The sequence below is a fragment of the Vulpes lagopus genome, chromosome 2 (assembly GCF_018345385.1).
Source record: "Vulpes lagopus strain Blue_001 chromosome 2, ASM1834538v1, whole genome shotgun sequence".
In the NCBI taxonomy this organism is placed as follows: Eukaryota; Metazoa; Chordata; class Mammalia; order Carnivora; family Canidae; genus Vulpes; species Vulpes lagopus.
The window spans coordinates 121,292,209-121,305,689 of NC_054825.1; the positions used below are offsets into that span (position 1 = coordinate 121,292,209).

Sequence of the window (13,481 nt, forward strand, 5' to 3'; positions counted from 1 at the left end):
TGGAGAGTTGTAATAAATATTAGTACTAGGGATTTTAATTTAAAAATTTTCAAAATGGGTAGATGGAGGGACGAAATAGGTGAAAGGGATTAAGAGGTTTAAAGCTCCAGCTATAGAATAATTATGTCTGGGTGGTAAAAAGTACAGAATGTGGAATATAGTCAATAATATTATAGTAACTTTGAATGGTGACTGATGATACGCACACTTATTGTGGTGAGCATTAGGTAATGTATACAGTTGTCCAATCACTGGACAACTGAAACTAATAAAACATTATATGTCAACTACACTTCAATTTAAAAAAAAACAAGGAAAAACTAAAGTTCTAGGAATGCAGTAGTTATGTAAGAAATGTCTTCATAATGTGTAAATATTCCTTAGGTAGTCAAAATATTCTAAATATGGATTATTAACGAACAAAAACTTGTGCTATAACTCTATTGGGAGGATGGAAATAAGTAAAATGGTGAGAAAGTATGACTGTTCTCCATTCTAATCTGCTATGGAAGAAATCAACAGATAATCTCTGATGTAAGAGCATAAGCATATTCTTTACACTCATAAAGGCAGTAACAAAAGCAGCTAAAAGTTGAAAACAGCTTGCCTTTCAGAAATAGGGGTTAGTGTATTGGATGTCCGTTTTTAGTATCTACCTTGTAAGAATCATTTGACTTTTAAAAATAACATAACATGGGGGTGTATTTTGGTTGGGGGTGCACAGTTGGTTAAGCCTCTGATTCTTGATTTTGGCTCAGGTCATGATTTCAGGGTCATGGGCGAGCCCTGCATTGGGCTTTTTGCTCCGTGCAGAGTCTGCATGAGTTTCTCTCTCTCTCTCTTTCTCTCTCTCTCTTTCACTCCCCCTCTGCCCCTTCCCCTACGCTCACATGTGTGTGCTCTCTCTCAAATCAATCTTAAAAATATATGTATAAAAATAGCATACATGTATAATATTGAGAAAAATAGAGTGGACAATCACATAGTGACTGACCCAACTACTTTTTAAGTTGTCTAGACAACTGTGTCCAGTTCTGTGACCCTGGGAAAATTACTTTGCTTTTGAAAACCCTTTGTTTCATCACTTTCAAAGTGGGGATAATGACAATAATTATAACAATAAAAATAACCTCATATGAATGTTATAAAGAGAAAATGATGCATACAAAGCACTTGTTGTAGTGCTTGGTACATATTTTCAGTGTTGGGTATTATTAATACTATTTTAATGTGTTACTACAAATGTATTTGGCTCTCTAACTTATTAAGGTTTTGATAGGCGATGGGAAATCAGGTAACATTTGGATAAGCAGTTTGGCTTTATTACCCTTAAAGCCAGAAGTGATCATGTCTGGATATTTAATCAATTTCCAGCTAAAGGTCATATCACTAACAGCATTTTTACTTCAAAGGCCAGGAGAGTTATTTATTAGAGCTTTTTAAGTTTTCCATTTTATTATCTATAAAGATTAATCTATAGATTTATTATCTGTAAAGATTAATCGATGTAATCTATAAAGATTTTATTTATTTACTTGAGAGAGAGAGAGCACACATGAGCCGGGGGGAGGAGAGGCAGAAGGAGAGGGAGAAGCAGACTCCCTGCTGAGCAGGGAGCCGGATGCGAGGCTCGATCCCAGGACCCTGAGATCAGGACCTGAGCCGAAGGCAGGCCCTTAACCTACTGAGCCATCCTGGCGCCTCAAGTTTTCTATTCTAAAGTGAAGTATTAGCTTGAACGCTCTATAAGCTCTAAAAACTGAGTTTTTAGCTTATATCTACTTCCATTGCTAAACATTAAAAAAAATTTAATTCTAAGGAGGGTGTTTGTGATTTCCAGTGTCCCTAATGTATAATGATGACTCTTCCTTCTTGTGAAGTGCACAGCATGTTGTTAGCGCTCATTTGATGGTTAAGAATACATGCTCATAATATCTATAACTTACTTTACCTAATTTTGAAAACCCTGTTCTAATTGTGTTATGTATTTGGTAATGCAAAACATTGGATATGTATGGCTTTTTAAATTCTGTGCACGATTAATCTGTCAGCATCTGTCTCTGAATACGTCTTACAGATGTATTGAAGGTCACCAAAAGATTTAGTACTAACATATCCAATTTTTGGACTACTTTTGTCACCAATATCTTGCCTTCTATTTTTTTAGACCTAATTGTTATATGATATTATATTAGTTTCAGGTGTACAACATAATGATTTGATATTTGTATACATTGTGAAATGACGACCACGGTTAGTCTAGTGAACAGCTGTCACCACATATAGTTATAAATTTTTTCTTGTGATGAGTACTTTTAAGATTTGGTCTCTTAGCAACTTTCAAATATACAATACTGTTAACTCTAGTCACCATACTGTACATTATATCCCAGGACTTATTTATTTTATAATTAGAAGTTTGCATTTTGCCTACCACCCACCCCTTGCCTCTGACAACCACCAATCTGTTCTCTGTATGAGTGTTTTGCTTGTTTGTTTTAGGATTCCAGTATAAGTGAAATCAGTGTTTATCTTTCTCTGGCTTGTTTCACTGAGCATATTTTCCTCAAGACCCTTCCTTGTTGTCCCAAATGGCAAGATTTCATCATTTTTTTACGGCTGAGTAATATTCCTGTGTGTGTGTGTGTGTGTGTATACACACCATGTTTTCTTTGTCCTTTCATCCATCAGGAGATATTTAGGTTGCTTCCATGTCTTGACTGTTGTAAATAATGATGAAACAAACATAGGAATACAGACATCTTTTCTAGTTGTCTTTTTGTTTCCTTTGGATAAATACTGAGAATAGAATTGCTAGACCATATTATTATTTATTAAATATTACTATTAATTAAATATTACATATGTAATATTTTGAGGCACCTCTGTACTGTTTCCCATAGTAGCTGTGCCAGTTTACATTCCCACCCACAGTGCAAAGCATTTCCTTTCCCCTGTATGCTTGCCCTCTCCTGCCACCCTGTTAAAGCTGGGAGATGTGCCCTGCCCCTGCACTATCCAGAGGTGGGCATGTGAAGATGGGCAGATACAGACCACACCAGAGACTTCCCTTGATCACTTGGCTCTGGTAGGCAGGGAGGCTTGTCTTTCTGAGTCCCAAAGGACTGTCACAATTGGAGAGACAGTTCTTGGCAGGCTCCCACCCGCAGGACATCTCACAGATAGCGGACTGAAACACACTCCACACCTTCCTCTGAAAAAGACCTATTTACTTGTTCTGGAGCTTCAGCCTGAGAGGCAAGCTTCAGGTTTGCTCCACATCTAAAGGATACAGAGACGCTCTTGGGTAACATAGGTCAGGGGATCACATCTCTGTGTATAACATGTTACTGAACTACTACTGGGTTATAGAAGAAATCAAAGGAGAAATCCAAAATACCTAGGGACAAATGAAAGCAGAAATATGACATACCAAAATCAATGGAATTCAGTAGAAGTGGTTCTAAGAGTCATAACAGTATAGGCCTACCTCAAGAAACAAAAGAAATCTCAAGTAAATATTTTTTTATGCTTAAAAGAACTGGAAAAAGAATAAGCAAAGCCTAGAGTTATTAGAAGGAAGGAAATAGTAAAGATCAGAGCAGAAATAAATGAAATAGAGACTAACAAGACAAAATAGAGACTAAAAGCTGGTTTTTTGAAAAGATAAATAAAATTGATGACCAGACTCCCAAAGAACAAAAGAGAGGACTCAAAAAAAATAAAATTGGAAATGAAAGAGGAGTAGTTACAACAGATACCACAGAAATACAAAGGATCACAGAGACTACTATGAACATTTATACATCAATGAGAAGAAATTGGGTAAATTCCTAGAAAATGCAGTCTTCCAAAAATGAATTACGAGGAAATAGTAAAACTGGATAGACTGGTTACTGGTAAGCAGATCTAACCAATAATGAAAAGCCTCTGAACAACCAAGCCCAGGACGAGAAGGCTTTGCTGATGAATTCTATCAACCATTCAAAGAAGATTTAATACCTATCTTCCTCAAACTCGACTTATAGAATAGGAGAAAATATCTCCAAATCATGTATCGGAGGAGGGGTTATTATCCAAAATATATAAAGAACTCATGCAACTCAGTAGCAAAAAACAACACAATTTAATTAAAAAGTGGGTAAAGTCTTTATTACATAGCTGAGCAGAACATGTGCTTAATCTTTGGGATGCTGAAAGAGATGAATGGGCTTTGGAGTGAAAGTGGCAGTTTAAAAAGTACCTTCATTTTTTGGACCTGTGTATTTAGCTGCTTGGGAACTCAGTTGTTTCCTTCCTGAGTTCAGATATGAGACTGAGTAACATCACAATATCCAATGTTGAAATCTCATTTGTCACTGTCATTCCTGTTCTTTTCATTTAGAAGCAGAAAAGTCATAATTATTTTCTTATCCCTTTTTTAAAGATTTTAAAATGGGGCTCGAACCCACAACCCCAAGATCAACAGTCCACCAACTGAGCCAGCCAGGTGCCCCAAGTTGTATTTCAAATTTTTAAAAAGTGGGCATAGGATCTGAATAGACATTTCTTCCAAAGAAGTCATGCAGATGGCCAATAGGTGCTTGAACAGATGCTCAATATCATTAATCATCAAGTAAATGTGAATCAAAACCACAATGAGGCATGAGCTCACATCTGTTAGAATGGCTGTTATCAAAAAGACAAGAAATAACAAGTATTGGGGAGGATGTGGAGAAAGGGAACTCTCGTGCAGTTTTGGTGGGAATGTAAATTTCTGCAGCCACCTTGGAAAACAATATGGAGGCTCCGCACAAAGTTAAAAATAGAACTACCACGTGATCCAGTCATTCCACTACTTGGTATTTATTTAGCTGAAGAAAACAAAAGCCCTAACTCAAATGTATATGCCCCCCTTATTCACTGCAGCATTATTTTTAATAACCAAGATATGGAGGCAATGTAAGTGTCCACTGATGGATGAATGGACAAAGAAAATGTGATGCACACATACACTGGGAATATTGCTCAGCCATAAAAAGGAATGAAATCTTGCCATTTAGGACAAGAAGGATGAACCTTGAAGGAGATATGCTAAGTGAAATAAATCAGACAGAAAAAGAGAAATAACCATATCATTTCACTTATATGTGGAATCTAAAAGACAAAACACAACTGATAGGTGTAGAGAACAGAACAGTGGTTGCTAGAGGGCAGGGAGGTTGGGGAGCGGGCAAAATAGGTGAAGGGGGTCAAGAGGTACAAACTTTCACTTACAAAAAAAAACAAACTTTCACTTACAAAATATGTATGGGAAAAAAAAAATATGTATGGGGATGTAATGTATAGCATAATCAGTAATATTGCAGCGCATACTTGATAGTTGCCAAGAGAGTAAATCCTGAAAGTTCTCAACACAAGACAAAAAAAGCACCACTTTGTAGGACGGTAACTAGATTCACTGTGGTGATCCTTTCACAGCATATACAAATATTGAATCATTATGTTTTACACCTGAAACTAATATAATGTTTCAATTGTACCTCAACTTTTAAAAAATCAGTAAATTAAAAAATTCCTTTCTCTTAATAAAAAGAAGAATTTCAGCTAATAGATGTAGGAGGAATAATAGAACTAGAAATATGGCCATTTTGCAACTCCAGCACAATGTCTGATTGATGGAAGGATCGTCAGTGGATGGTGCAACCATTGGGTAAAGTATTGTTGGGGAACAAAATACAGTCATATGGCAAGTATCATTTGCCATCAGTAAGATTACATATTATTTACAAAAGGAAAATGTACTTTTACAAGAGAAAGGCCTGGGAGACATCACCATAACTGAATGATGACACTTGTCAACACCAATAATGTGTAAACTAGAAGTATGTGCTTCTTGATTTGACACCATGGGAAGTAAACATCATCAAAAATGTTTAACTCAGATTTGATTCAAGGGAAATAATGAACAATTTTAGATGGTGGGACATCCTACAAAACCACTGGCCTGAATTTCTCAAAATGTTAGTGACAAACTATTTTTCTAAAAGCTGAAGGATTAAAAGAGATGAAAGAGAAATGGCAGCCCAATGAATTGTATGAGCCTTGGTTGGATCCTAAGTAATCTAAGGATCAGCTGAGAAGAATATTTTGGGAACACTTGGGGGAAAAGTGAATATAGGATATGTATTAGGTAGAAATATTTTATGTATGCTGTTTCCTGATACAGTGATTGGATTGTCATTAAGTGAAAGAAAGTCCCTTTTCTCTTAAATGGTTAGGGAAAACAACAACAATAATAATGATAATGGGGTGTGTGGGTGTGTGTGTGTGAGAGAGGGAGGAGTGAAAAGAGGGGTGTAGAAAAACTTGAGATGCTTCAAAATTGAAAGCTGGAAAGAAATAACTTGAGGAAAAAACTATGCCATGCATTATTTTTTAAGAAATGAGCTTTAAGGGCAGCCGGGTGGCTCAGCGGTTTAGCGCCGCCTTCAGCTCAGGGCCTGATCCTGGGGACCCGGGAACGAATCCCAAGTCAGGATCCCTGCATGGATTCTCCCTCTGCCTGTGTCTCTGCCTCTCTCTCTCTCTCTCTCTGTGTGTGTCTCTCATGAATAAATGAATAAAATCTTAAAAGAAATGAGCTTTAAAAAGTGCTTTAATAAATACTTTGCCAATACAAGAACTCAGTGAAGATTTTGATTTTGCCAAAGAAACAATGTAGAATGGAAGGCAATAAGCATGTTTCCTACAGTGTGGCATAGGTCTTAGTTAAATGTAGAAATAGCCATCCCATCCATCCATAGTCCTGAGACAACAAACTGAAAATCTCTTGAGGTTGCTAATAACGGTGGATGCCCCTTTCTTTTCCTTTGAGAATTACCTGTTACTGTCTCTCTATTGGGAATAGGAAAAAGAAAGTCCTCTGATTAAATAATGCACATTAAAATAAGAATACATTGCCGTGTTGCCTATCAGATTAAACTCCCAGATTGCTTCCAGGCTTAGTGAGCTTTATGGAGAACCTCAGAGTCAAACTGGACTGGGACCATGGTGCTGTGAAGGCACTCCACCTGCCTCAGAAAAGCCAAGTCCTGTCCTCTTCAGGTTGCTCTTCCCAAGCAGTGCGTTGTCCCCGCGCCAGACTTCCCACCATCAGCAGTCCTTTAGACAGAGCTGTTTATCATAAGGAGAAACAGCTACCAGAGCAATTAAGAGACACCCTCTGGCTTGGGGGCAAAGTCTGCCGAGGCTCTGATTATTTGATTGCAATTTATTTCTACAAACAAATACTAAGTGCTTACGGTATGCAGGGCAGGGTCCCGGTACTACCTAGGATACCAGGGTAAATAAAATGTGGCATGTGCCTATGCGAAGTATATATCCCAGGGAAAGAGGGCTTGAGACAGCTACATCAATACTATTATTAAAAGGGAGAGAATGAGAAGTGATTTAAGAGGCAGACAAACAATATCCTATGAGCTTTTGGTTATTCAGAGATCTCTTGGCTTCCAGTGCTATCATGCAAGTCTTTCTTGAAATGGAGGATTGAAGCCCAGTCATCCAGATGGTTTGGGACATTTACAGAACCATGATTCATAGACGTGAGATCTGGTTGTATTTTTTTTTTAATTGCCCTGCTTTCTGATGTTAATTATTGCAACGAGGCTGCCAAGCAAACATCTGTTCAAGGTTGGATTCTGGATCCAGGCTTGTTGCTTTGGCTCAGCTTGCTGGAAACTATTCTTCCTTCACATGGAATATTGTATAATCTCTATAAATATTGTATAGTGTGTATAGAGCATCAGACTATCACAGGTCAGTACATGACCAGAAGATTTACATACAAGGAGAAAACAAGTAAGTGAACCGATCTATATTAAAGTCTACAGTTAGGAAAAATAAATTTTAAACCACATGCATTAAAAAAAATGTCATTTTTGCTTATCACATTAAAGGCAGAAGATTTGGAGGTCTCTGGTGTTGTTTGAGTTTGTACGTTTGTTTTTTTAAGGAGGCTACTCCTCAGAGCAAGGTCTGGTAAAATGGCTACTATCATGGACCATAAATAAATGTAGCTTTCGGAAAGCAGTTTGGCGTATGTGTCACGAGTCTTATAATAATCACATACTTTGATCCAATAATTCCAATTCTGGGACTCTAGCCTAAGGAAATAACCTGAGATACAGAAAAAAGCTTTATGCATAAACTCTTTCATCACCACATTATTCATAATAACATAAAATTAGAAACAGCCTCCACAGGTTAGCTGTGGCTCCTCCACTTTCTGAAATACTACACAACATTGAGAAACAACGATTAGATGGCAATACCATGGAAAATGCTTGTGTTGTATTATGTGGAAAGGCAAGATACCAAATTGAATGTAGAGTGATGTAGAATATAGTCTATTCTAGAAGGAAATATCTGAGTAGATAATATTGGTCATATTTGAATAAGACAAAGCCAAATTTTTCCCTTTTTCTGTTTTCCAAATTTCCTTCACAAAATCATTTCTAGTTGTCCATGCTCAGTTGCACTCTGAGACTGCCATCAAACACCCCCCCACATGCCAGGCCCGCAGAATGACTGACCACTCTTCTCGTTTTAGCAAGTGAGGCCCAAACCAGATCTACTTGGCATAGAGGGGGAAAAACATATTTCTACTCTCAAAAAACGATAAAGATTATTCAACAGATAATATTTATATAGTTCCACTATATATAGTAGGGATCCAGCGAAATTCTGGCCAACCAGTAGCAGTTCTGACAACTGGTGCATTAAAAATAAATAATTATTTTAAAAAATTTAAACATCCGTGCTCAAGTGAGAGCAACTGAAGAACACTTTGAAGGACTTGGACAAGGAATAATGGGCTGACAAATCCTAAGGGCCAGAAGCACTTCTTTCCCCACATCCCAGCCTTTTTCTTTCAGTTAGCACAACAGCTGAGCTGTGGCCAGCAAAGGACGTGGCCATACCCCTCAAGTGAGGCTGGGCTTCTGGCCTGTGTGAGGTCTCTGCCTGGGTAGCTATGATTGATCATTTCTATCTTCTTAGAACTACTGATAAAGGCCAATTAGGCTGTCACTCCCTCTCCCACTCCCAGGACCCCTTAAAATAGTCCAGAACAGGACATCAATTATTCTACCTACAAGGCCACTTCATGCACTAGACAAAACAAAATCACATTTCCTCCCCTGTAATAGATGCTATCCTTGGACCAACGGCTCCAGGCCCTCCATATTCATCAGTATTTCTGCTTCCTAGCTGACCTGTAGCTTTCTGAGGCTGGAGACTGATCACTTGATCATTACCTAGAAAAGCAACACTAGCTATTTTCACCTCTTCTTGAATTTCAACAAATGCTTATTGAGCCACCTACTTGGTGCAAGGTGGTGGGAGAGGTATTTGAGATGTAAGAATAAATAAGGTGCAGTTCCTGCCCCCAAAGAGTTTATGGGATAATGGGGAAAGCAAGCCATTACTCTGGAATGGGATAAATAAGATGATTGCTAGCACAGGTTAGCTACAGGTGAGTAAGAATCACATGATGCAGTTTTGAAGGATTAGGAAAGTTTCCCCAAAGGGGTTTGACATCAAAGCTAAGACCTGCAGTGTTTCAGCAGGAAAAGTGTGTGTGGAGAATGTCCCAGAAGGAACAGCATGTTCCAGGGGCAAATAGAGTGTGACCAGCATGTAGTCTGCAATGGCAGGAAATGGCAATCAGCAGTCCAGAAAAGTAGTCAAATCATCACGTGGGGCTTTATTTCACAAAGTAGGGAATTTTTGCTTTATCCTGAGCACACAGAGTATTATTAAAGTACTTTACCTAGTGGATTATCATGATCAGATTTATGTTTTAGAAAGAGTAACGGCCCAAGCCTGGATTTAGAGGCAGTGGAAATCAAGAGAGGTAAATGGTTCTCTGAAGTGTGACGACAGTAGGATTCCGTTGATTGATTTGCTGAGGGAGAGATGATGCAGAAGAGAAGTCAGGAGGAAATACTTTGTTTTCTGGTTACTGTGCCATTCACTGTGACGAGGACCATGAAGTGGGCTGTCAGGAAAAGATAGGGAGATGATGATTTGTTTTAGACTGAGTTTGAGGTATTTGGAGACATGAAAATAACCTATAAGTATCAGAAGCTCAGTAGAGAGATCTGGGCTGGGGGCCTACATGGGGGAGCCTCCGTGAATGTGTAGAGTTGAAACCGTCCGTGGCAGTGGAGGAATAGCACTCAGGTCAATGAGCACAATCTGTTATAAACAAAACCTTGGAGACTTGGGAGGCTTTAACAGATAGACATAGGAGGAGCCCACAAAGAGGAAAGAAGGTGGTATCAGGAAACAGGAGAGTGTGATGCACTAGGGGTCAGGAAGGAAGCAGAGGTCAACAGTGTCAGAGATGCAGAGGAGACGAGAAGGCCAGGATTCACAAGGGCATTTAGTAACAAGAAGGTCATTGGTAATTTTGTAGAGAAGAGAGACTTCAAGTGAGAGCTGTGAGACAGATAGTCGTGGGTTTTTAAATGTGGACACAGAGAAAGTTCTTTTCTTAAAAAATTAAATATTAAATATTCTATCAATTAGCTTGGCTGGAAATAGAAGGAGAAATAAGACATGGAGACTAAGGGACTTGGTGTCCCAATGACTTTTTATTTTGTTTTGCTTTTATGATAAGAGAAGCTTCAGCATGTTTATATGCTTCATTGTCTGAAGTTACCAGAGAGAGTTGAGATCCCTGACAAAGCAGTTTTGTAATATATTCTTCTTGAGAAGCTTGAGAGGTTCTGCTTTCTACCAAAGAGGAAGGACGGATGGAAGAGAATGCACCCCCTATGTGTGGGGAACAAAAAGTTGAAGGGTTCTCATCTGACCACATTAGCTTTTACCCTGCAAGTGGGAGGTGAGGTTACTGATTGCATGTGTATCAGCCAGCTGAAAGGGAAGGTTGAGGGTGAGGCCCTGAGGAGTAAAAATTAGAAATGGTTCACAGGTGAGGAAGGGGTGACTCCCCGCCACCCAGAGAAGGGCTGCTGCTCAATGATGACAGCACAGACAAGCTTGGAGACCACCTGCTTGTTTACACACTGCAGCCGGTGGACTCAGGTAAAGGTCAGACGGTTTCTGCTCATGCAAGTATCATGTTGAGAAAGGCATCTGCTGCTTTTGATGAAGCATTTAAGAACCCTCAGTGGCCACTATTAATACCATGTTAATACTGAACCCGGGTGGCTCTGTGGTTTAGCGCCACCTTCAGCCCAGGGCCTGATCCTGGAGACCTGGGATCGAGTCCCACATTGGGCTCCCTGCATGGATCCTGCTTCTCCCTCTGCCTGTGTCTCTGCCTTTGTGTGTGTGTGTGTGTGTGTGTGTGTGTGTGTGTGTGTCTCATGAATAAATAAATAAATTTTTTAAAAATATCATGTTATTAGTCAAAATAGCTAATTTTGCCAAGTTAGGGTAAGATCTGCAGGGGCAGAGTGACACTGTCCAGACTCTGGTAGTCATGGTGTTTGAACTGAAGCTTTAGTATTTTCTTTCTGTGTGGCCTTGGGCAAATGACTTTCTCTTCTGTGCTTTGGGATCCTGGTAGGATCTTTATCAGGAAAAAATGAGGTGACTGATAGGAAGTGCTTAGTACAGTATGTGACTGTTATATATCCAATAAATGTTACCCTGCTGCTTTCATCATCATCATCATCATCATCATCATCATCATCAAGTTCACTGTGACAATACCAGAAGTTTCTGGAAAGCTTACAATTTAACCTTTACTATAGAGCAAGAAGTAGCCTGGATAGATCAAACTAGCCACAGCATTTGTTTAAGCCAAAGCCTAGTCCAGAGCAAGGCTCAAACTCTCTTCAATTCTGTGAGGGCTGAGAGAAGTGAAGCTACAGAAGAAAAGTTTGAAGCTAGCAGAAGTTTAAGGAAAGAAGTCATCTCCATGATATGGGAGTGTAAGACAAGGCAGCAAATAATGATGTAGAAGCTACAGCACATTATCCAGAAGATCTAGCTCAGCTAATGAATGAAGATGGCTATACTAAACAACAGATTTCCAGTGTGGATGGAACAGACTTATATTGGAAGATCGTGCCATCTAAGACTTTCATAGCTCCAGAAGAGACTTCAGTGCCTAGCTCAAAGGACAGGTGGACTCTTGTTAGGAGTATATACAGCTGGTGACTTTTTGTTGAGGCCAATTCTCATTTACCATTCCAGAAATCCCTTAAGAATGGGATGACCCTTAAGAATGATGCTAAATCTATTTCACTTGTGTTCTATACATATAACAACAAAGCCTGGATGACAACACATCTGTTTACATGGTGTACTGAATATTTTGAGCCTTCTGCTGGGAGTTATTGCTAAGACAAAAAAAAAGATTCCTTTCAAAATATTACTGCTCATTGAGAATGCACCTGGTCACACAAGAGCTCTGATGGAGATACCAAAGGATTCATGCTGTTTACATGCCTGCTAACACAACATCCATCCTTTAGCCCATGGATCAAGGAATCATTTTGAGTCTTATATTGAAGAAATGCATTTCATAACGATATAGCTGCCATAGGTAGTGATTCCTCTGATGAATCTGGGAAAAGTACATTGAAAACTTTCTGGAAAGGAGTCACTATTTTAGATGCCAATAAGAACATCTGTGATTCATGAGAAGAGATCAAAGTATCAACATCAATAGGAGTTTGGAAGTAGTTGATCCCAAACCTCATGGATGACTTTGAGGGGTTCAAAACTTTAGCAAAGGAAGTAACTGCATATGTAGTAGAAACAGCAAGAGAACTAGAATTAGAAGTGGAGCCTGAAGATGGGACTGGCTTGAATGGATAAGGAGCTGCTTCTTATTGAATTGCAAAAAAAAAAAAAAAAAAAGTGGATTCTTGAGATGGAATCTACTCCTGGGGAAGATGCTGTGCAGACGATTGGAATGACAACAAAGGATTTAGAATATTACACCAACTTGGTTGATAAAGCAGCAGCAGAGTTTGAGAGGATTGACTCTAATTTTGAAAAGAAGTTCTACTGAGATCAAACAGCATTGCATACTCTAGAGAAACCATTTGTGAAAGAAAGAGCCTATCAATGAGGCAAACTTCATTATTGTCTCATCTTAAGGAATTGTCACAGCCACCCCGGCCACCATCACACAGTCAGCCGCCACCAACATCGAAGCAAGACTGCCCACTCTTCCCCCATCAAAAAGATTATGGCTTGCTGAAAGCTTAGGTGATAGCTAGCATTTTTTTAAATTTATTTTTAAAGATTTATTTGAGAGAGAGACAGAGAGAGAGAGGGAGAGGGAGCAGAGGGGAGGAGCAGAGGGAGAGAATCTTCAAGCAAACTCCCTGCTGAGCATGGAGCCTGATTTAGGGCTTAATCCCAGGACCCATGAGATCATGACCTGAGCTGAAACCAAGAGCTGGATGCTTAACCACCTGAGCCACCCAGGCACTCTGGTAGTCACTGAGCCAACC

At 39.1% G+C, this 13,481-nt stretch overlaps 1 protein-coding gene across 1 annotated transcript in view; it reads left to right on the forward strand.

Annotated features, from left to right (window-relative positions):
- RNF217 (ring finger protein 217) overlaps positions 1 to 13,481 on the forward strand; it is a 198,445-nt gene that overhangs the window by 119,101 nt on the left and 65,863 nt on the right. The gene's annotated exons all lie outside the window — the stretch shown is intronic.